Raw genomic sequence first — 26,472 nt, forward strand, 5'->3', positions numbered from 1 at the left:
TGCTCCACTACCATGTTCCTCTACTTCCCCATTTTCTTTCCAGCACATGCTATTCTTTTCCTTGAACTTGTCTCAAACCCACTGTAGGAATGTGAAAATCTTAGACACCCTTACACTTTACAGACAGGCACATCCCTAGTAATATGGACACCTCAGTGGGTCCTTATGGGGACCTTGTGCTTATGTAACCCCTGTAGTTCACACAGTGTACACCAGATGGCACTGTGCCAGAGTATAAAAGGTTTAGGAACCATGTGTTCTGGGTCCATTGCTTTAGCCCAACCAAGCAGGCTGGAAGGGAATGGGTAGTGCTGACCCTAGGCGCCTTGGCCCTAGTAATTAGACAGCTATACTCGTTTATAGATCACTCTAGGAGTGATAGAGAGGTTATTTAGTTGAGGGGCTCAAGGCTCCGCCAAGGAGATTAGAGGGATTAAGATCCCAGGGTATTACTGACCCGGAGTAAGGAACCAAGTGTTGAGATAGGGAAGGTAGGATTTCCCCTAGTCTGCCACTGGAAGATATCCTGAAAACTGGGCAATACTCATCACATGCTGTCAACTTACTCTCTGCTGTATATTCCCTAGCCTGTGGGGATTCAGCCTATACGTACTGTGAGTATATGCTTCCTTTATGCTGCTGTGTATGTTCTATGCTCCATTGTGGATCAATGTGCTAAATGATCTATGTGCTATTGTTCAATAAATACCGTTCTTTGTTCAACTGTTAAAGAACTACTGGCGCCCATTATTATGCTATCGCACCAGGTTACAGTTACACTACACCCTGCCTCCACTGCGTTGCGAGGGCTTACCCCTGAGAAAGAGAGCTCATCTGTGGTCACAGCCCACAAAGGAAAGTAGCTAAAACTGCCCTAGCACAAGTCAGTTTACTATAGCGCTACACTACTGTAGTTTAAAACCTCCTCTCCACCTTGTCAGTACAAAACAGCATGGGTCCATTCCTTACTGCTGACATACCTGTAGCTAACTTCCTACATTCTTTACTGGCTTAACTTGAACTGGGTGACTATCTTTATAACAGTCTGCCTCCTTCTTAGTTATCCCACCTTAAAAGAGGGAGAAAATAATTGCTCTACAATGTAGAATAAATATCAGCAAGACAAAAATACAAATGGGGCTGGATGAGCTCCCAAACAGTACCCAAGGCTATTGCCTCTTCTGCCTTTATCTAGTCTCTGAACTTTCAGTGGTGGAATGGGTGTGATCATGCTAAACCTGCTCTATCTGTAAGGCCTTCATTCTTTTGAATGTTTGACCTCCACAAAGAGACTGAATGATCCCAGCTGATGTTAAAACAATATTAATGTAATGCTCTTGTCTTTATTTCATAGCCTGATGTCTGTTTTCTTCAACTGCAGTTTGTTAGTAGCACAGGTCTACAAATAATACAAATGTTTGGAAATAATAAACATTTGGGGCAAATTCACTAAGGCGCGAAGCGCCGAACGCTAGCGTTAATTCGCTAGCGTTTGGCATTTTCGCTACTGCGCAAATTCACTAACGAACGCTGGCGTCGTTTTGCTAGTGTTACTTCGCAACCTTACGCCAGGTGAATCTTCGCTAGCGACGAAACTACGCAAATTCACTAACTTGCGCACTGTAGCGAACGCTACCTTTTACGCTAGACTTCCTTCGCCACCTCAGACCTGGCGAAGTGCAATAGAGTAGATAGGGATTGTTTCAAAAAAAGTCAAAAAACGCTGGCGTGTTTTCTACATGATGGCTGATAGGCTGAAAAAGATCGAAAATTTGTTGGGGCTCCCCTTCCTCCCCCCTACTTTTCCTGACTCATGGCAACTTACCTAGACAGTGGGCACATGTGTAGGGCAAAATAAACTTTTTATTTCCAGATTTGAAGGTTTTCTAGGCATTTGTAGTGCAGATACGTGTTCCTCCATTGAAATTTGAATTTCACGCCGTATGCCGTAGCCTTCGCTAGCGCAACTTTGCTTTATATAGCGAAACAACGCTAGCGCAACTCCGCAACCTTACGCTACCCCTGTGCGCAACTTCGGATTTTAGTGAATTTGCGAACCGCTGGCGAAACTACGCCTGGCGAAGTGCGGCGAAGTTGCGCCTGGCGCAACTTCGCATCTTAGTGAATTTGCCCCATATTCTCTATTCATATACATGGACACACAAATAATTAGTTGCAGCAAACATGCTGTTAATTTCCCTTTTTTTCTTAGCTAGACAGAATAAAAATTTGAGTTGTCTTGTTGTACATGATACTTTATATCATTAGATTTCTTGCAAAAAGTGCAAACCTGGGCAAGAGAGGTATCTGCTAAATTTACTTAAATTCAATTTTTTTTTTCTCATAACAAGGATAATGAAAAAAAACCTTAATCGGCATTGCAAGTTTACTTTGAATAACAATTAATGAATACTAAGCACATTTTAAAATGACTTTTAGCAAAAAACTATAATCACAAGTTAAAAGATTGATCGAATGGTAAAGCAGAACGATCAGCAGAGGATTATACAATTGTAATCATGGCTTTATTTTTTCCCCCCTCGTCTTTAATATAAATTGTTAAATTCACAAGTAAGCTTGCTCATCTAACTTCCCTGATGTCTAATTGCAGGCATGTGATTGATGGAACAATGAAAGATCAGACATTTCTAATTTGATAGGTAAAATGATAGCATGAATCATGTCCAAACAAACATAGATAGAATTTCAGAAAATAGTATTTAACACACAGTTGAGAACTGATCTAACTGGCAGTTTTTTAAAGTAATTTTTAAGCGACAGATTGTGGTTACACTGCTGTAGTGTTAAAGTTATATACACAGTAGTTACAGGTAGTATGCCTTTGGGCTCTTACAAGCTATGAGGTAGCTGATTTTATGTGTTCCACCATACAGGAATGCAAGAGTTACCAGACCACATTCTTCTCTTATAAGGCTTGTATTGATGGGATTGCTTTGAAGTACAAAATACAGATGAGACTATTAGGATGTACATTAATGGGTGTGCTCTCATACAGATACCATAGTAATCTGATACTGACACAGTGGGGCTCATTTATCAACACTGGGCAAATTTGCCCATGGGCAATAACCCATGGCAACCAATCGGATTGTTGCATTCATTGTTCTACTTGCAGCTGGCTTTAAAAAGCTAATCACTGATTGGTTGCTATGGGTAACTGCCCATGGGCAAATGTGCCCAGTGTTGATAAATGATCCCCACTGTCATGTAACATGGTCTTTATCTGCTAATGCAGAAGTGTTAATAAAGTTTTCTTCTTGAAGCCTAGTAGAGTTCATTACAAAGAGTGTGACTGAAAGACAAACTCAAACTGAAATGTTAGATGCTGATGATAACATTCATAGGGAAAGATGTGTATGCCCTATATTAAACCCAAATCTAGGGGAGGACCCAGTATCTGAAGTTGAGAGTGCAGAGGGCCATGATAATGGCCAAATACAGGACATCCATTGTATAAGATATGACAACATGTAGAGGGAAAGTTGAGTAACCTCTATATTAAACCCAAATCGAGGGGAGGTCCCAGTATCTGAAGTCGAGAGTGCAGAGGGCAATGATAGTTGGCCAAATACAGGACATTCATTGTATAAGATACCCCAAAAGGGACCGAAAAGCCCCTCAGTACTTAGATGACTATGTATTAAAGTCAGATTGTAATGATCAGAGAAACATTGACTACTGTTACAGAGCAGATGATGTACCACAAACTTTTAGAGAAGCCATAGATTCACCCCAGTCACAGATAGTAGTTATGGATAAACAAATTGGCCAGGCATAAATTTGCAACAAATTTCAGAAATTCACAGAACTGCGGGTAAAATTTGTCGGTGAAAAATTTGGGTACTCGTCAGAATAGTTGCATGCATTAAAATTGTTGACACCCATTGACCTTAATGCATTTGGACAAAATAGGCACACATATAAAAATTGTAGTGGGCATCGAAATTGTCGTGTGTCGTAATAATTTGGTGCCCATTGTCTTCAATGCATTTCGCAAATTTTTCGCTGTTTCGCGAATTTCGCAGGAAATTCACAAATTTTTCACAGTTTTGAGAATTTCACAGGGAAATTCGAGAATTTTCAGGCACAATGGGACAAATTTGCCCATCACTAACAGATATGGCAAAATGCAATGAAAGATGAAATAGATTCACTAAAAGAGAATGATACGTTCACACTGCCCACCGTACCAGAAGGTAAAAATGCTGTGGGGGGGGATGGCTCTACACAATAAAAAGCAATGCAGATGGATCTAAAACATACAAAGCTAAACCAGTTGCTAAATGTTACAGGAAATATAAGGAGAACTTAAAACATAAGGCTTACAGTGATGCTAGTTGGGTATGAGACCTAAATGATAGAATGAAAGGATCGATGATCGATTTTTCAAAGTCTACCAATTGACACCAAATAGGTTCTAGGAGGTCCCCCATAGGCTAAAACAGCAATTCGGCAGGTTTTAGATGGTGAATGGTCGAAGTCTAATTTTTAAAGAGCCAGTACATGATACATTTCGAAATTCAAATTTTTGAATTTTTTTCAAATTCAAACCAAATTTGGACTATTCTGTAGTCAAAGTACACAAAAATTAGCTCAAAATTAAAAAATTTTGAATACAAAAATTCACCTCAACCTTTGATAAATCTGCCCCTTAATGTTTTCCTTAAACAGATTGTACTTTTTCTGCATACCTGCCTTCCCAGTGCCGTTCCAAAACTCTGAGACTCTTAAGTTGCTTGGGGACTATAAAAATCTCTGGAAGGGCCCAATTCAGCCCTCTGTCATGAGGCTGACAATCTTGTTATGCTTTGCAATCTGTTTAAGGGAAACATTACAGCCCTCTATTCCATTCTTAAACAGCCTGAGATCATCCTTTTTCGTGCAATATTTGTATATCATCAATGACTCCAAGATGAGAAGAAGTCCAAAAATAACTGTGCCTGCTAGGCACTAATTAATTTCTCAAACAGAAGGCATAAGGTACTATGGATCAAGGTCAGAAAAGGTATGAAAATAGTATATAGGTGTCAGATAGTTATTATAAGAGACAGGGTTGTAGAGCAGTCCTGGGACAGATTGAGAGACAAGAACTAAATCTGCAGCTAATCTTGCACAAGTCTGTAGGAGTACTGGCTAAAAACTTTGTGGTTGAGGAGACAGTTAGATAAATACCACATAAATACATATTCTACAACCAAAGCATCCAAGAATAAAACTTCTCCTTTCCAAACATGTTTGTGATTACTTTGCACAATGGCACATCATGTTGCAACATTGAGTTAAATGTTTGCTATTGATCTATTTAAAACTGAATAATATGGTGACCATTGGAAGCCAAATGTGTAGATAAATCTTGCTGATTAGTCAAATTAGAAGCACTGCCCAACTAGAGGGAATAACTATGCCACCCGATGCATAATGCTTTAAAATGGTTAAATAGAAAACTGACTTCAATTTTAAATTGTTAAACAAATCTTATAACTGATTCGTTATGTCCCCCATGACCATTCAGAATAAATACAATGAATGCAAAGAACTCTAATAATATTCTAAAGGTCATTACTCATCTGTCCAAACTATCTTTTTAAATCGATAACCAAATCATTTTGCTCTTGTTCTTGTCACATTTGCATTCAGCACATGCGCGTCCATCCTCTGTTCTCTCCTGGCAATGGTCAAATAAATCTTTATCTTTTTTGCACAAACAAATCCAAAAGTTGAAAATTGTTTGGCCTTTAGATAGTCACTGAAGGCCTGCCTCCATGAACCTTAAGGAATTAAGTCAATTCTGTTCAATTTATGTTCAATATGCATTAATGTGCAGTTGGTGCTCAATTCGCTAAATAGGGATTTTAAAAGTAATAGCAATAAGATTGATACAAATTAAATTTTGACATTTGACACGAATGACAGAGAGCAGATTCCAAGTGCTGAGAGCTAAGCCTTTAAAATCTTCTGTGAGTTGTTAAACTGGCTCATCTTTTAATATAGAATCTTAAATCGACTACATTCATATAATCTCTGCGCATTAAGTTAATATACATTGCCTTTTTTAATGTACATTGTGATTTTTATTGTTTCAGTAGAATCTACCCTCCTTTACCTAATCAGGCAATAACGCCTTATAATCCCTGCCAACACTTTTATTCATGTAAAGCCTTTACAACTGGTGTTTTGTCACTAAAATACAATATCCAGCTTTGAACTATTATTCTTCAGTTAAGTTTCTCAAAATGTATGTACTGGGCCAATGTAATATATTCCACTAAATCAGCTGTATTAGAAAGAATAGAGTTTTGTATGGATATTACGCTCTATTTGCTAAGTTTAATTAATATTTTTGACTTAAATTCTAAAAATGAATATTAACGTTATTTTCAGAGTGTAACATTTTAATATTTCTCGTAAAATTAAATAAAAGAAGAAATAGTAAAACATTATTATTTTTAGACATATTTGATTCGGGTACTTAAGACCCTTTTCACAAAAATGTTGCTTTAAAAATATAATAATAAACCTTCAGGACATTCTCTAGTAACAATTTGTGGATGTTACCAACAAAGTGTAATCGTTTAACAAAATGTCATTCCTGGTTTGAAGTGTATTGGTTGCAATTTCATGTTTGTTTTCCTCCATACTGTGAATGTATGCAACAAACTTGTAGCTAGTGCACGTAAATTCTGGGGAAATTAGTAAATGGTAGGCAGGCAGCATAGGTCAAAGGAGCAATACGACGGTGACACCACAGCTCTTCCTGGAAAACATGGGTTTATTTTCCCAGGTTTCAAACATACACAGTACATTCCAGCCCAGGGGTGACCATTACAGCATACAAAACATAAATCATAAAGTAAAAAACCTTGCCCAGTGGGCGCAACCTTCACACATGTGAAGAAGTCCTTCACTAAACTGGGCCCCTTGTGGAGAACCAGCAAAAACAAACAGTTGGCTTACCTCTGTACTCACAGTACTCCTTTTGTAAAGTTCTGAGCCTCCTGACTTTTCCTCAGTCTCACTCAAAACTCTGACACTTGGGGGCACATTTACTCAGTTCGAGTGAAGGAATAGAATAAAAAAAAACTTTGAATTTTGAATGTTTTTTTTGGCTACTTCGACCATCGAATTGGCTACTTCGACCTTCGACTACGACTTTGAATCGAACGATTCGAACTAAAAATCGTTCGACTATTCGATCATTCGATAGTCGAAGTACTGTCTCTTTAAAAAAAACTTTGACCCCCTACTTCACCATCTAAAACCTACTGAACCTCAATGTTAGCCTATGGAGAAGGTGCCCATAGGCTTTGTAAGCTTTTTTTGGTAGAAGAAAAATCGTTCAATCGATGGATTAAAATCCTTTGAATCAAACGATTTGAAGGATTTAATCGTTCGATTGTTCGATCGTTCGATCGAACGAATTGCAGTCAATCCTTCGACTTAAATATTCGTTAATTAACCCTCGATATTCGACCATATGTAAATCTGCACCTTGGTCACGGACTCCCTCTGCCCCTTGCAAAAATTAAAGTTTAAATACCTTTTACACAGGACTGCTTTCCTGTGGAAAGTAAGCTCCAATCTCCGGACTGGACCTGAAGAATGGAGTCTCTGGCTATTACCATCCTTAAACAGAGAACAGATTCTCTGTTTAACAACCCGCCACCTGGAGCATATCATGGTCCCTGGGGAGAAACTAAAGGCTACAGCGACCCTTTTCCACTTTTTATGGGTCACTCACAATATTTAAAAGTGAAAAGTGCAAGGTACATACAAGTCAATGAGAAAATTCTGCTGCCCTCAGCAAAACAGTTAAAACTGGAACAGAAGTTCAACTTTTGTGTATAAAATCTATAGCAATACTAGGGCTAAGGGAAAAAAAAGTAAAATGTCCTTGAGTAGCTCAATCGGAGCCATGACCTAAATCCAACTGTGAAATTCTCCCTGAGGATTTTGGCACAGCTTGAACAGTGTTTCTTAAAAACGAATGGTCAAATATTGAAAAATCTAGGTGTGCAATTGCTGCCAATGGTGCTTCCAGCAAGTACTAAGGGCAGCTCAGGCTTATCCTGCTGAGAGAGAGCTGAAATGTAAATTATAGGAATAATATAACTACCAATAGCCATAATAATTTTACTGGAAAAGGGCCTACATTTTTTCATAATTTGTGAATTGGAAAAAGTAATACAGACTTCAGTGAACACCATTTGCCAGCACCCATCAGGGGAGATTTACTAAAGGGATAAGTGACTATTTACGATGGCAATGATTCACCAGCGTAACGTCATTTTGTTACTTCGCCGATTTACTAACAGGACTTGTGTAATGTAATGTATTTGCTGCAACATAAATGTCCATTAAACATTATAATTTCCCGTCGTATGCAAATTAGCCTGAGCGAAGACCTCTAACGAGGTTGCGCTAGGCATCATTGAACATATCGCATCTTCACTTTGATTGCCGACGTAACGCTAGCGAAAATTAGCCAGCGTTCTGTGCCCTGGACGCAACTTTGCATTCTAGTAAATTAGCGTTGTTTGAATGAATTTTTGCCTGGCGAAGTGTAGCAATGGGTGCAAATCCATCGCTGGTGAATTTTCGCAGGTTAGTAAATTTCCCCCCTCATATTTCTGCTTCACTCATTGGGGTATATTTATCTAAGTGTGAAGTTAGAGATCACTGCAGTCCACTGCAGTGAAATTCCACCACTCTCCATTCATTTCTATGGGATTTAGTCATATTTAGTCGTATTTATCAAAGGGTGAACTTTCACTTTCACTCATTGATAAATACTCTTTTAAAAATCTCATAGATATTAATGGAGAGTGGTGGAATTTCCCTCTAGAGGACTTTGGTGATCTCTGACTTCATTTTTTGATAACTATGCCCCATTTAGGGAGAGAGAAAACCCGTATTTGGTTTTTTCTATATATTAAAAAAAATTCACCCACTAGAACACAAACTTAAGAGAGTCATAAACGGTGTAGAAGAATATATACAATGTCAAACTTTTTTCCATTATTTTACGAAGGCAGGAAATTTGTGACATGTTACAAAATGCATTTTCCTACATGATTGATTTACACTGATTATTTGATAGTATCCTGTGACAACTATATCTACAACTTCCATATTCGCTTTATAAGATAAAAAAATTACTACCCCTCAAAGCAAGTCACTATAAAAATCACAAATTGAAGAATAGATTGCTATGATACAAGAAAAATAAAGCTTTTCTCTTAATTACACCTTCCAACTAAGAATTCTTGAAATTTCTGAAATTACTTAGAGGTAATAAATATATATATATATATATTTTTATAGATCAGAGGAGGGCTGTTTATGTTACTGTGTGTTTGTATTCTCTAAGTTGAAGAACAAGCCTAGATCTGCACTTTTCATACAACAATAGAAACCAAACAATTCCCTTAGCTGAAAATCGGCAAAAAATAAACTCTCTGATCCTTATTATTCTTGAGTGCTTTTTCTACATATGGAGAGGTTCATTCATAAACATTCCAATTTTTTACTAAAATTAAGAAGGTAAAGTCATTTATGAAAGCAGCATAAAATGAAAAGCACAAACGAATTAAAATGCTAAACCTTGAAATCCTCAAATGTTTTTGCAAACAAACAAACAAACAAAACCTCTAAAAGCTTTAATTAAAGAAGTTAAAAGATTTTATTACTAGAAAAGGACAAAGCCCATAGACTTTTACATATACTTGACTGGTTTTAGTTATTTTCGATGGGTTTTCTTTTTACTAATTTTTCATGGTTTAGAGTCATTAGTCAAAGGGGCCCTATCCCAAACCATGAAAAAACCTCAGATCAGGCAGGTAGGGTTCTCCAGGTAGCTGCCCAAACTAGACTCGTCCAAAGTCAATTTTTAGCTCTAAAAAATATGATTCATGAAAACTGATGAAATAAGAACATTAGTAAATCAACCCAATAATATTGAACCTGTTGCCACACACTGCAGGTAATAAACTTGATTTAACATCGTCGTGTGACTTGACGGAAGGGCGAAAGATGTGCATGTGCACTCAAGTCACTTTGACAATTCGAATTTGTCAACTAGTATTGAAAGTCATTTCATTGAATTAACAATTAGTTATGCATTAGCTAATTGTCCTGAAAATCATCCTTCTATGGTCTTAGATTTCTTGTGTTATGGTACAAGCATAGGCATTACAATATGGTTGTTCCTAGACAATTAGTTGCACGTGGACTTAAGTGTTTCTCAACTGAACACAATTTGACTCTACGAAAACCATGAATTCATGATTGTGGGCTATCATATTGTAATATTAAAATTACACTGTTTACACTACAAACAATACACTCTACCATGTAATTGACATTCCTATACCAACAAGTGTATCTTTTAGTTGTACTGGTATGGGATCCATTATCCGGAAAGCCATTATCCATAAGGTTCTGAATTACGGAAAGGCTGTCTCCCATAGGCTCCATTATAATAAAATAATCCAAGTCTTTAAAAATTATTTCCCTTATCTCTATGATAATAAAACAGTACCTTGTACTTGATCCCAACTAAGATATAATTATTCCTTATTGGAAGCAAAACTAGCCTATTGGGTTTATTTAATGTTTACATGATTTTCTAGTAGACTTAAGGTATGACGATCCAAATTATGGAAAGATCTGTTATCCGGATAACCCCAGGTCCCGAGCATTCTGGATAACAGGTCCCATACCTGTAATATTGGTGTGTAAGCCCCATCTCAGGTTATTTTGCCTGGTCATGTGCTTTCAGAAAGAGCCAGTGCTGCACTATGGAACTGCTTTCTGACTGGCTATTGTTTCTCCTACTCAATGTAACTGAAGGCGTCGCAGTGGGACATGGATTTTTACTATTGAGTGCTGCTCTTATATCTACCAGGGAGCTTTCTAGTTAAATTCTCATTGCTCTGCTGATAGGCTGCTGGGGGGGAGGGGGATGATATCACTCCAACTTGCAGTGCACCAGTAAGTTTATCAGAGCACAAGTCACATGACTGGAGGCACCTGGGAAATTGACAATATGTTTAGCATCATGTCAGTTTTCAAAATTAAATACAAAAAATCAGTTTTCTCTTTTAAAAAACAGATTTCAGTGCAGAATTGTGCTGGAGCACCACTATTAACGGATGCATTTTGAAAAAAAAAACATGTTTTCGCCTGACAGCATCCCTTTAAGCTGAAATAAAAATTTGAAACATACAGAGTAAACATTAGTTGACAATTAGGAGCCTAAAAAATATATTGTATGCACATAAAGTGTGGACTAACCATTTAATCTAACAATTAATCTAGCTTTACCACAATGAACCATAAGTAAGTGTGAACCCAAGTGAAAGTTAAATACTGATATTGTGCTCTCAGCGATCTTGAATAAATCCTTATTTTAAAGGATATAATTATTCAAGGCATATTACACGGTCCCCAAGGACTGGGCTGAAAAGCTTTGCCAAGTGAACAAATTGACATCTATATTGGGTAGTTTTATTAAGGTGACTTTGCGTTACTATTCTATTTATAATAAGGGAGACACGTGAAAGCTGGTAATTGCACCATAGCGATTACATATCTGTATTCAAAGACGATTTGTGAGATGCTGCTATCAGATGTTATCTTCACAACTCTATGCACCAACAGTGATCAATATTCTGCGCTGGCAGGCTGCTGTTTTTCCTTCTCAATGTAACTGAATGTGTCTTAGTGAGACATGGGTTTTTACTATTGAGTGTTGTTCTTAGATCTACCAGGCAGCTGTTATCTTGTGTTAGGGAGCTGCTATCTGGTTACCTTCCCATTGTTCTTTTGTTTGGCTGCTGGGGGAGAAAGGGAGGGGGGTGATATCACTTCAACTTGCAGTATGGCAGTAAAGAGTGATTGAAGTTTATCAGAGCACCAGTCACATGACTTGGGGCAGCTGGGAAATTGACAATATGTCAAGCCCCATGTCAGATTTCAAAATTGAATATAAAAAAATCTGTTTGCTCTTTTGAGAAATGGATTTCAGTGCAGAATTCTGCTGGAGCAGCACTATTAACAGATTCATTTTGAAAAAACATTTCCCATGACAGTATCCCTTTAACTTCCCCTCTACTCCATATTTTATTTAATATTATTACAGATATCATCATTCTCTATTTGTGATATATTTTAGGAATGGTACATAAAGCTAAAACAACTCATTAACATTCAACATAACCATCATCACCAACTTGCCCTACAATATTCCCTACCTCAGTTATGACTGTCCCATAAATTGATTGCATGTTAATACAGACAAGGCCTTAACACTGATGAACTACCCTTGATGGAAAGTAAGATCTCAGGCAAATACAAACTAAAACATTAATGCAGAGTAAAGGGGTATAATTGTATTTAACATAATTTTTCTATATTTTTATTTCCAAAGTCATCAGACAAATTTAAAATATAAAAATAATTTTCCACTTTTCCAAAACATAGAAATATTTGCAATCTGTATTTTACCGTATTTTAACTCGAAACAGAATCCTGCATAAATTGTAGCATTATGACCATATTTGCACTTTATTGCCAAAGTATGCAGACATACTTCTGGCCAAAGGTATCCAGATGCTCCATCTTAGACATCCTTAGCTGGAACACTCACACTTGCAGAGCTCCAACCTGATTCTGTAATCATAACCAGGACAAGATGACTTGTTGAGAGCATGGGGTTTTTATGGATGAAGAGCTGGGCAGGTGCCCGGAGAACACTATTGGCCTGAATGAGTATGGTAAAATTGTTTGGTGGAGGAGATATACTGATCTGAGGCCATTTTTTATTGTTCGGGATAGGGTCCCATTTCCTAATGAAGGCAAATCTTATCCCTGCCTATAGTTTAATGACTGTTCCTCCTACTTTTATGGTAACAGTTTTGACAAGACAATACAAAAAGCAAGGTCTATACAGAATTAAATTGCTGAGAAGTGACAAAAACTGACTGGTCTGCATATACAATAGGCCTGATACCAACAAAACTGAATACCTGTGGGGTGGATTGTGAGCCAGGCCTCATGGATCACATCAGTGCCCAACCTGACTCATGTTCTTGTGGCTTAATGAAGGTAAATTTAGCAAAATGTATTGTTAAACCACTCTCAGAAAAGTAGAGGCTATTAAAGCACCAAAACCAAGAGAGACCAACTTCATTTGAATATCCTTGGCTTGAGAATGAGATGTTGGAAAAGCAGGTACTTTATATATATACAGTATTTTCTTCTTATCTGTCATGAGCAAACGCTTGGCTCCACCAGTTTCTTCTAGCACCAATTAATTTGGATTTTCCAATTTTGGATTTTTCCATGTTCACTGTTGTGCTCCCTAGTATGTGGCTTATCCTTTCACATTTATATCAAATCTTTATTCTCTGATCTTGTGGCAATGGTAATGGGACTGTAACAGTGCTACTTACTCATTGATATTAGAGTTGGGTTGGCCACTGACTGATGCACTATAAAAAAAAAAAATAAAGATATATAGACATGTGCACACACTCTATCTATATTTATATGCTGTTTACAACTATCATTTGTATTGCAATGATTATACTGTACCCATGTCATAAGTACAGTAACACCCATAGATTACATTATATCCACTATAATTCTAAAGACGTACAGCTGCAGATTTCAGAAAAATCCTTATTTCTCCTACAACTCACAAGGATTATGTAAAGTACCTAAGGAAAATGATAGCATTAGCACCAGCACTTTCCACAGCCACTTGAGCACCGGTCTCCACAAGAGCTGTAATTTTATTGTGATCGGCAACAACATTTACAGCCAAAACACATAGGCCAAAAAAAAAAGCTGACACTTGAGATTAATGGAACAGCATGTAAATCTATTATTTTCAGCACAACACCGGGTTACACTTCAGCCCAGAGTGCTTTCATTTGATTTATATATTACAGAACAAATGCCCATAGAACTGCCTGTTAGAGCGTGAGTTTGAGCCACTTCCTTTCCCGTTCACATACGGCGAAGCCTCATTCAGAGCAAATCTCTTACTGCTGCAAATTGCCATCTTTAAGTACAGTGAGGTGCTGCAATGTACAATTTTCTCTGACATTAACATCGATAAATATACAACACCGATGAACCAAAGGGAAAACTCTTGACCTCTTAAAATCTCTGGGTATTTTTTTTCCTAGTTTTTGTCTACACACACAGATCTTCAGAGAATGCAACTGAAAGTCTTATGGGATATACAGGAATATACTATGAGAATAGGGGCATTTTCTGTATTTGGTTTTAATTGGATAACAAAGATGAATTGCACCATTTTACAGGATACAGGAATGGGATCTATTAGAAATTCATTGGATGTTATTTAATGCTGAAAAGTTGGATATTAAGGGGCAGATTTACATATTGTCGAATATCGAGGGTTAATTAACCCTCGATATTCGACTGCCGAAGGTAAATCCTTCGACTTCGAATATCGAAGTCGAGGGATTTACCGCAATTTGTTCAATCGAACAATTAAATCTTTCTAATCGTTCGATTCGAAGGATTTTAATCCATTGATCGAACGATTTTTCTTCGACCAAAAAAAACTTGCAAAGCCTATGGGGACCTTCCCCATAGGCTAACATTGAGGTTCGGTAGGTTTTAGATGGCGAAGTAGGGGGTCGAAGTTTTTTTTAAAGAGACAGTACTTCGACTATCGAATGGTCGAATAGTCGGATGATTTTTAGTTCGAATCGTTCGATTCGAAGTCGTAGCCGAAGGTCGAAGTAGCCAATTCAATGGTCGAAGTAGCCAAAAAGAACAAGTTTTTTTTATTCTATTCCTTCACTCGAACTGAGTAAATGTGCCCCTAAATATAGGCATGTTGTCACAGTTTATAGTAAGACCCAAACCCCACTGATGACCCATTGGAGCTTATAATCTAAGCCCCAATTGCATTCTATGGTCAATATTATTTGGAACCAATAAGTCTTCCTGTGTGTTGTTGTGAGTGAGAGAGGAAACCAGATTACCCAGAGAGAACCCACTTAACTATGGAGAAAAGACATAAAAAAACCTCTTTTCTCATAGTGCCTTGAATGCAGCCAAATGTAGCAACCAGCACTGCAAAGCAGCTAATCAATGCGCCAAGAGGTTGCATTAAATATGATTTGATTTATCCTGTAAACAGACCAAATAAAACTGTGGGTCAAGTCAACAGGGTGCACACTTGTTGGCATTAAAAGATGAGAGAAGTTGGAAAGTAAGGTTAATGAGACAAATGTTGAACAGGCCCTAATCTTGAGATGAAAATAACTTCCAGTTGAAAAGAACTTTAATTTGAAGCAGAGTAGGTGGTTCTTCACAGTGAGGACAGTGACGTTGGAGAATGCACTGCCAGATGATGTTGTGATGTTGATTCTGTTAATGACTTTGAAAGGGGCTTGGATGTTTTCTAAGGCTATTGTGATACTAAAATCTATAGTAAGTGATTGAGTTTACATAATTTATGTGAAGGTATGGAGGGGTGTGTATATGGATGCTGGGTTTCATTTGTGGTGGTTGAAATTGATGAACTTCATAAGAGCTGATAAAACTAATTACCAGTTCCCCAAGCAACCCCTGATGATGAGCTGCTCAAAGGCTCCTGCTTAGATAAGGAAGAGGTTTGTTTGTTTAAAGCTAGATAGGGATCTCTGAACAAATTGGCCTGTTTGTAAAGGAAAGGGTGGGGGTAATGTGAGCTCAACTTTCAAATGCAAAGATGTTTTGTAGGTTTATACTGCCCATTTCAGTAACAAATATAACTAAATTTCCAAACATCTTCAGTGGGGCCAGACATGGTTCATAGCTCCATTGTATTTTATGACCACCACTTTACAATAGATGGGCCCAGTCTACTAACTGGAGATAGCAAATTAGATGAGTATATTGGGAAATATAACAAACATAGAGAATGGGAGTCTTGAACCAATTTTAAATAACTAGTATACTAGTAATTGGAATCCCAGTACTTGAACAACAGTTATTTGCTGTAGTTATATTCTTTCCCCATACATATTTTTAGATTTATTTAATGACTTTCAGCAGAATGTTTGGAAAAATACAACCCGTTTTCTTATCTTTTACAAACAAGCAAGCACCATATTCTTTCCACAGCCACACTGGGACATTATGCCCTGCAATTGCCCAGAAGCGGCATACAATTTACAAAATATTTTAACTGGAAATAAACATTTAAGATGCTGCTTTATGGTATTCTTCCAAAATGTCCAGGGATATAAATGATGCAAACAATGTACTGAACGGCATTGAAAACTTCTGTCCCTGACATTAATAAATAATAATATGAAAGCACAAAGTGTTTATTTGGAGTTTACATCGAGCCCTACATATCACTACAAAAAAAACCAACAGCAGCATACAGAGATCATTATATGCGTATGACTGACAAAATGAAACGTACAGGACTAGATGAACTTCTAGAGACAACAAGACGAGAAAAACATTTTGAAGAGAAATCAAATATTTATAAGTGCTAAAATCCAAGAACAAAACATTTATAATCTCAGGTGCCCAAACAAAGAAGGCCATGCGTGCTTAGGCTCTGGGTTTTGAGGTGATTGGTTCGTCTCTTTCATTGTAAGCTCTTTTAGCAGTCATTAATATTTTACATACCCTAAAGCTCCCTTGCATGGTCTGATTTAACAACTAATTGGATGTGGAAACGAAACTGTAATTACAGTGTGGGGCAATCATATAAAAATGGCTTGTTGTCTGCATTTTCCTGCATTCTGTAAAGAAAAAGTAAATATGTATGTATGTACAATCCAAAAAGCTCCTAACACACACCGTTAAAGTGAAATACCTGGGTGCTACCTTCAATGGCTAATTACACACTTTGCAGAAACGAAGATGCACACCAGGATTTAGCAAAAAGGTTAAAAATCCATTTTTATTAATTTACATTAAAAAAGAGCTGGTCAACGTTTCGGTCTAAATCTAAGAGGGTCTTGATAAAGGTCTTCGATTTAGACCGAAAGTTGACCAGCTCTTTTTTAATGTAAATTAATAAAAATGGATTTTTAAGCTTTTTGCTAAATCCTGGTGTGCATCTTCGTATATATATATATATATTGACCTCCTGAGGACGGCTAGAGTTTGATAGCCGAAACGCTGAGGAATAAAATCACAGCCCTTGTGGCTTTTTTTCATACAAAGCCCTGTGAGTGCTGTCTTTTTTCACTGAATATATATATATATGTATAAACAAGCTGAAATGCCGCTCCTCACTCCTCCTCACCTTTCTTATTGGGTGGGCAAGGCTTAATTTGGAAGAGATCATGCTAAATAAAGAGAAAAGCAGATATGGTCTGTCTCCCCCCAAAGGTAACACTTTCTTTTTTTCACTTAGGATAGGACTGACGCATGGACACTGCCTTCTACGGGGCGCGTCAGTTACAGTTCAGTTGTGCAAGAATATTTTTTTAGGGGGTTATATGTTGAGAGTGCTGGGGCTAACTTCTTTAGTGTATATATATATATATATATATATATATATATATATATATATATATATATATATATTTATTTTTTTTAAGATTTTTCAGGTATGTATTTTTGCCTACAGTGCCATTAATGCTCAAATAAACTTTACAGAGGTAGAATACATATTGGGGTAAATTAATAAAGCTTAACAAATAAAATACTTATCGTTGAAACCATGAATCCCCATTGTACAGCTGTGTACGATACCCTAATGTTAATCCAAGGTAAAATGCATAGACTAAATTAAATATCAACAAAATACACACTCTTGTACCACTTATAGTTAAAATAATACTATTTATTTCAACACATTAAGGGGCAGATTTATCAAGGGTCGAATTTCGAAGTGGAAAATACTTCGAAATTCGACCATCGAATAGAATCCTCCGACATTCGAAGTTGGAGGATTTTATTCATCATACAATTGTATTCCGATCGTAGTACGATCAATCGTACAATTCGAACGATTTTACCGTACGATCGTACAATTTTCTTTCTAAACCAAAAAACTTAGAAAATTGCTCAGGAAGGTCCCCATAGGCTAACATAGCACTTTGGCAGGTTTAAGTTGGTGAAGTATTGTAGTCGAAGTTTTTTTAAAGAGACAGTACTTCGATTATCGAACGATCAAATACTAGAATGATTTTTACTTCGAATCGAGGTCGAAGGTCGTAGTAGCCTATTCGATGTTCGAAGTACCCAAAAAATTACTTTGAAATTTGAACATTTTTAACTTCGAAAATTCACTCGAGCTTAGTAAACCTGCCCCTTAAAGTGGACCCGTCACCCAGACACAAAAATCTGTATAATAAAAGTCCTTTAAAAATTAAACATGAAATCCAATTTCTATTTTTTATTAAAGCATTCATAGCTGTTGTAAACTCATTTAAAAATCTCAGCTGTCAATCAAATATTGTCTGCACCGCCTCTATGCCTAGGCATAGAGGAGGGGCAGACAATTACTTTCACTTTCCATTCAGCACTTCCTACATGCCACTTCTCTCCCCACATTCCCCTGTTCTCTTCACCATTTAATTGTGTAACCAGGACATGGAGATGGACATCAGGTCGCCCATTCTGTTGCACAAACAAGATTCTGAGATGATACAAGGCTTGTCTTAATAACAGTGTCCACAAAATGGCTCCTGCCTGCTTGTTATAATTATGAATTCCCAGACTGATGGAAACAAGATTCAAATAATTTATATAGTGTAATTAAAGTTCATTTTGCTTGACTAATGTGATAAAATAAGATTTTGAATATTTTTTTTCGGTGACGGGTCCACTTTAATAAATGTTATATTAACCCCATATGGATAGCCTAATGCATTTCATGCTTACCCAGCACTTAATCATAGGCTCTCATAGGCTATGGGAGCATGTGATTAAGTGTTAGTTATTCGGGATCCTATGAGTGCTAGGCATGAAACGCATTAGGCTATACATATGGAATTAATATACACTGAAGCTTTTAATGTGATGAAATACACATACTTTTATTTTAACTTTAAATGATGCAAGATTATATATCTAGTGTGTTACCTCTTTTGGTCACTAGAGCATCTCTATGCGTTGTTTTTGTACTGGATATATAGACTCTGACACCAGACTTTACCCAATGATTAAACACCGTAGGTGATCTTCTGTTAGACTGGATACAGGAAGTATGTAGAAACTTAGTCCAGACTGGCTTCAACTGCATTTCCTCCTGCAGCCACATTGGAGCAAGATATCTCCTACCAATCCCACTGCACAAAACTGCAATTTTACAGATACAGAGAAGCACACATTGAGGCCTATTTATCAAAATTCTAATTTGTGAACTTTAGAGTTTTTATTTGAATAAACTTTTGTAAACTTATTTTTAGCAAACTTGCATGTTTGCTTATTTATTAAAACACTAAACCTAAAAAATTATTTTTACATTTTGTTTTTTGCTTTATATAGCTCTCTAATTCAATTTGGGCAACAATTCTAATTCAAACATGATAAATCAGCCCCATAGAGAAATGAACTAGGGTATGGGAAGGGGGACTGTAGCAGGAAGATTGGGGATCAAGGGAGGGTTTTGTTTTGTTTTCAGCTGTTTTTCCACTCCATGGCCCAACACGCTGTAGTACAATATATATAACATGCATTTTTATATAATTATTTCATATATGTCATGCCAAAAATACAATATGAAACTATTTTTTTTTAAAGGCAAATGCAGTAAAACAATTTTCTCTTTTTGCTTCTAAACAACTTATTGAGTAATTAATTGTAACTAGCAACACACAGTTCTTTCAATAACACAATCAATTATAATCCAACTTTAAAAATTTTTTTTAGATAAAGTCTAAACTTTTTATTTAACTACACCATTAGTTTCCCTGTATTGTCAAGTGGTGGACAACATATAGCTGTGCCCTGGTATACAGAAAGGTACTTGATATGCCATACGGAATATTTACACTGAATAACTGGAGATACTAATGAGGGACAGGCAACTCATAAAAATGTACAAATGTATACACCTATTTAGCTAGGTTAGTGTCAGCCTATGGTTAATATTACAGACCACTATTCATATCATTCACTTCCATGTGGAGTCTGTCAGGGTCAAACAGCATAAGTCATTTGGCACTACCAGGAAACACGACTAGGTAGAGAAAGCAGTTATATTAAACCGCCTCCACAATCCAGTGGATTTCTGACACTTTTTAAATTACATTTTTATGTAGCATAAATGAAACAATATTTTTATGCTACCAAGAATGACAATTTTATGTGTTTATTCTATGCATCCTGACCTTGTGAAATCAACCCACAAATATTCTCACAGTGTACAGGAAAGAACGTCAGTGGTGCATTTGATGATTTATGCATTAAATATGATGCTATACATGTACAGAATCCCATGCACTGGGTTCTATCTACTAAAGCATGCATCTGTACGATTCTATCAGTCAGGGTATTTTTGATATATATATATATATATATATATATATATATATATATATATATATATATATATATATATTTATATTTATATATATATATATATATATATATATATATATATATATAACTAGACAGATGTGCAGTATGGGTACACATGGGGTTCAGGTTATTTGTAGCAATAAACTTCTGCTCTGCTAGAACTGTGCAGAGCTCTTTGAATGCCGCAATCAAAGGAGCAGATTTTACTTTTATTTCACTTCAATAAATCTATCCATAATACCTTTTTTTATTATATTTTTTTATCCTTTTGCAAAAACAGATCATGCCTTTTCCTGATTTAAATGAAAGTCACAGAGTTCTGAGCATTTAGGGAGGCTTAGCCTCCCCAAATAAGTATATATGTATACAGCTCTAAGTTCTCGCTTGGAATGCCCCCAAACACAAATGTCCCCCTTCTTTTTTGGTTTTCCTGACAACCTCCTGGTCAATACAAAGGAGGAAACAATATGAAATTGCTCTTTATATGTAGAATAAGTATGCTATTTCTAGATATTATATTTATTTTTAAATGAACAACATTCAATTAACATATGGGCATAGGAACAGTGGCCCCCTATTTTTATATTGTTGAAATACAATTTCCAACATCTCACCAGGCTTGTGGTTTACCAGTACAGGTATGTGACCTGTTATCCAGAATGCTCGGGACCTGTCGTTTTCTGGATAATGGATCTTGCCATAATTTGTATCTGTATCTAGAGTTTCCTATACATTATCTAACTATAAGGGTTTCAATATGATTAGGCTCTACTATACAATGTCCACTGCAAAGGTAAACCATAATATGAGCCATAAAGATCACAAGTTCCCAAATCATGATAAAATGCTAGAATTCCTGCATGGATTTACCAAACAATGTATTTCGAATGATGTGTATCTTGAACATGGGAATCAGAATAGTCAAAATAGCCAGGCAGGGGTCAAAACAGGAATCAAACAGGTTCAGAATATAGCAACGAATAGCACAAGGCTCAGAAGCACCAGGAAACAATATCCTATCACGGGCAAGGTCCCACAGCCCTAATGGGCTTTAAATAGTATTTGAATTTCACGCCATTGCGCGCTGACGTCATTACGTCAGCGCGCCTGCACCTAAAAATTACACAATTACACCTAAGACGCCGGCGCCTGAGGCCTAATGGAAGCCGCTCGTCGCGGCGGGCGTCCCTGCCGTCCCCCCACTAGACCACCAGGTACGTTCCTTACACATAAAGCCTGACTAGACATATGGAAGCCCCCTGAATGGGAACATGCAAGTCTTATTCACATTGTTCAGGGTTTTAATATTTACCTCCTAGTCCCAAATGGGGAGAAAAGAGGAAGATTACAGGGAAGTATGAATAAGGGCTGTGGGGGAATATCTTGACTTGTCATATATCCAGGCACATACAGCAGCTTTGTGTATTAATTGAATTTTATATCAGATTAGTCATAAAAGTCGATTCCAAATGTGCAAGTTAATATAACCCAAATTACTATTTGAGCTAGAAAATGTTTCTAACCAGCACTTTGTCGCCAGCAGAGCTCAGGCAGCTATGTTGGCCTATAATACTGAGGTGTGTTCCAACTCGCTCATTATGCACATGAGGGTGACGCATGAAGATCCTCTGAGCAGCGACACTCCCTCATTAAGCGCATGTGTCTCATCAAACATGGCCGCCTACTCCGGGACCATTTTCGGTTAGGAGCATTTTGAGGCCCAAATAGTAAAATTTCCTCCACCTGGATGAGGGCTCTATTTGACTCCATCACTGGTGGGGTATGCCATTTTATTATGATAGGCAGGCCCGGACTGGCAATCTGTGGGTTCTGGCAGATGCCAGAGGGGCTGCTATAAGGTGCCATAGAAAGTAAGTATTAAGTGAGCTGGTGGGGGCTGTTTGGGCCTCTATGTACCTGAAATGCCAAGGCCTATTTTAATTCTCACTCAGGACCTGATGATAGGTGCCATTTAAAGCAAACAGACCCAAGCGCATGTGTCTCATCAAACATGGCGCCTACTCCGGGACGATTTTCGGTTAGGAGCATTTTGAGGCCCAAATAGTAAAATTTCCTCCACCTGGGTGAGGGCTCTATTTGACTCCATCACTGGTGGGGTATGCCATTTTATTATGATAGGCAGGCCCGGACTGGCAATCTGTGGGTTCTGGCAGATGCCAGAGGGGCTGCTATAAGGTGCCATAGAAAGTAAGTATTAAGTGGGCTGGTGGGGGCTGTTTGGGCCTCTATGTACCTGAAATGCCAAGGCCTATTTTAATTCTCACTCAGGACCTGATGATAGGTGCCATTTAAAGCAAACAGACCCACTGAATAATTTTTTTAAAAAAATCCCAGTCTCTACTCCTGACTGTTAACACAATGGGTATTGTGTATGTCTGTCTGAAAAGACCTATAACATTTTAATCTTGTGAGTTGTGTGTTGCCCCAGTTTTATTACCACTTTATATGAGACCGCTACATTGATGATTAAAGTGATTGATTGTATAGAACTCATCCCTTATGTCCCCTGAAGGTCATATAGCTTGTTAACATGCAGCGTTTCAGCATTATGCTTGCTTAAAATTCGCTAAGTGCTTTATGTCAAAAGTACATTTTGCTAGCAAAAGCTTTGGCAACTGTTGCTTAGGCTCCCATTCTTTCCTGCATACAAATGAGTAAACTTAGTATTCTTCCTATGTTTACAGAGTCATGCTGTTTGAGTATTTTAATGGCTTTGATACAAGTGGTGTCGGAATAAGTGCTCGTGAATTTAAAAATACAATTTCCTGGTGTCAAATATTTGTATGACAGCTAATGCTGTATCAAATAACTTTGAATATGGTTTGTACTGTATTTGAATTTTGTACAACAAAAATAAAAAATGGCACCTTTAACATTTGTAATTTCTTTTCTATTGAATGTTTCCAATAAGTACATACACGGATTAAGGTCTAAATTTCTTTTAAAAAATATTCTAATGCAAATTTAAGAAAAGGTGGCCAAGAGAGGTAATTGACTATTGGAAAGAGAATAGGCTTTTAACACCATTATATAAATACACGTGTTTCTACGTCATATTACTGAGTTCAGCCATATCAGTGGCGTAAAGTTGCCAAAACAGTCCATGTAGTCTAAATTAGAAGAACGTGCAAGGTCATATTTTATCATATTCAGTGTTGGAGTCTCAGGGGGTAGACAGATAGTGTAAGTACAATCCACTACAACAGAACTTATTTCAGAACTTTAGCCTCAGTTGACCATCCCCAGTTAATGGGTTATAGGGGGCAGTTTTGTTAGTATAGGAAAAAAAAACCTGAGGCTCAGTCCATTAAAATGAAACCAGTCTAGATACTTTGGGGGTTATCAAAAAATGCTTGCTATTTTCTGAAAACTATCTGCACTGACTTTTTCCCGCTTTTTCCCGTTATTATTTATACATTTTCAAAAAAATTTTCATGTGCAGAAAAAGTCATGATAAAATCATAAAAAAACAGAAAGCAACGATTTTTTTGGAAACCGAGCGCAATTGTTAACAGGACATCTACCATTGACTTTTGCATGTTCTCAGCATGTCTGAGTTGGAGTCCTTTTTTTATCTGACTCTTAAAACCATTAGACTTTAATAAATCCTGAAAAAATCTGGGTTTTTTTTATTTTCCTCCTAAGAATTGTATTTTCCCCTTTAAAGGTCCAACTAGAAAAATTTGAAGCTTAATAAATAACCCCCTAAATGTACCCAGACATCATTGCCTCATGGTGAGCACTTGAAGCTGGGACATGTTCTGTAAAATAGAAAGGAAATGGAAATTTCCATTTCAAGGCATGCAACATTTGCAAATAACCTAGGGCATGTGGAGAAAACCGAAGGAGTCAATAACTGGTTGCTGCAACACATGAAGGCATACAAACAAGGCATTTTATGCTGCAACACTTTCCATGCAAAATATATTGAGGTCAAAGGACATTTTTTGTTGGTGGTGAAAATATTCACAGATGGCCAAATGCAGAAATTTGCTGCAAATTCCATACCTCGGACTTCAATAAATCCAGAAAAATTTGAGTTTTAAAAAAAAAACTAAAAATTGTAGTTTTGAGTGAATGGTAAAAAATATTATTTGCATAAAAACACACCAAGGGGCCCATTTACTAAGGGTCGAAGTGAATTTTCGAATTCAAAAACTTTGAATTTCGAAGTAATTTTTGGGTACTTCGACCATCGAATAGGCCAAAATTTGATTCAAAATGGCACCACTGCAACACAGATATTAATGATACAAAAAAATACTGATGCTTAAAAACTTGTTTAGTTTAAAATCTTTATTCCAACCCCAAGGTTTGTTAGAAAATCGACTATTCGAAAACCGAAATACAGTCTCTTTAAAAAACTTCAAATTCGACACTTTGCCACCTTAAATCTACCAAATTGCTGTTTAGCCTATGGGGGAACTCCTATACACTTTCTGAGTGTTTGGCTAAGTTTTGAGTAGTCAAAGTATTTTTTTGTGAAATCGTTCGATTGGAACGATTTAATCGATTGATCAAACAATTTTTACTTTATCGTAAAAATACTTTGACTATCAAAGTATCAAATTCGATGGTCACATTTCGAAGTTTTTTAACTTCGAAATTCGATTCTTAGTAAACATACCCCCAAGTTATGTAGGAAATAAAAATCAAATCCCAGAGTAACAGCCGTTATATTCTTTTCTGAAATATCAGTCAAAATCTCATTGGCTGTGTCTGTCCCTTTAACCCTCCCTTTAACAACCAAACACAGATATATCTACTCTAATGGCACCACTGCAACACTGATATTAATGATACAAAAAAATAGTGATGCTTAAAAACTTGTTTAGTTTAAAATCTTTAGTCCAACCCCAAGGTTTGTTAGAATTATTCTAGAACATAAGTACAAACCACAGTTGCTGGAAGGTCTATCGTTACTTTATATTATGCCACTCCCAAATCTTCTAATTCCAAAATTACTTCCCAAAATTAACTCTGTAAATTTCCTTTTTATGTTTCAATGTTCCCATCTCATCACATTCTGACTATTGTAAGTTGTACATCTTAAGGTCATGAAGCTTTATTCTGATAAACTTTGTTATTTAGAAGCAGAAGCTCCAACACAACAAGCAAGAAATTGCCTCACCAGCAACTTAGAAAACAGCATTAATCTCTTCTGCTTTTGCTATTAATATTTCTTTCTATGTGACCTAGTATTTTGTTTTTATACTTGTTTTTTCACATGACATTGCTTACTTTGAAATCACCCACACATTATAAGAATAATTATTTCACTGCAATAAAGGAAATAGAGTTGATCAGGGAATTACAAAACAGACCTTTTTTCTATTTTGTTTGCATTTATATTTAATTTACTTTTAGACATATGATTTTTTTTGGAGAGAAGAAAGTCAGTTTTAGTGATGTGGGAATCTCTCATTTTGCTTCGCTGAATAATTTGTGAAGCAGCGTAAAAATTTGCAAAATGGTGAAAATTTATATGTGCAACAATATTGTCCAAATGCGATAAAGTCAATGGGCGTACAAATAATTTTGACACGCATCAAGTTTTATGCAGGTTGCCAATTTTGACATGTGATAATTTTCGATGTAGTTTTGCAAAAACATCAGTGGAAAGCAAAGCGTGGAAATTCGCCAGAAAATCCATGCCTGGCCCATTTATTCGCCCATCACTAGTCAATTTGGTTAACAAATACCATGCTAAATGACATGATAACCAATTTATTAAGTTAATGCATGGACAAGAAAGCAATTGGTAAATGTGTTGAAAAAATTCAAAAGTTTCATATAGAACAACCAAATTGATAGGATGAGAACATCTAAAGGGAGCTGCAATAAATGCAGTAAAGCCTTATTAAGAGACTTGTAGATATCATTATCATCATTTAGATGCCTCTTGAAACG

The 26,472-nt window shown here is 36.7% G+C and overlaps 1 protein-coding gene across 29 annotated transcripts in view; it reads right to left on the reverse strand.

Annotated features, from left to right (window-relative positions):
- LOC108717747 (neurexin-1) overlaps positions 1-26,472 on the reverse strand; it is an 830,073-nt gene that overhangs the window by 781,722 nt on the left and 21,879 nt on the right. The gene's annotated exons all lie outside the window — the stretch shown is intronic.

This window comes from Xenopus laevis, chromosome 5S (assembly GCF_017654675.1).
Source record: "Xenopus laevis strain J_2021 chromosome 5S, Xenopus_laevis_v10.1, whole genome shotgun sequence".
Classification (NCBI taxonomy): domain Eukaryota; kingdom Metazoa; phylum Chordata; class Amphibia; order Anura; family Pipidae; genus Xenopus; species Xenopus laevis.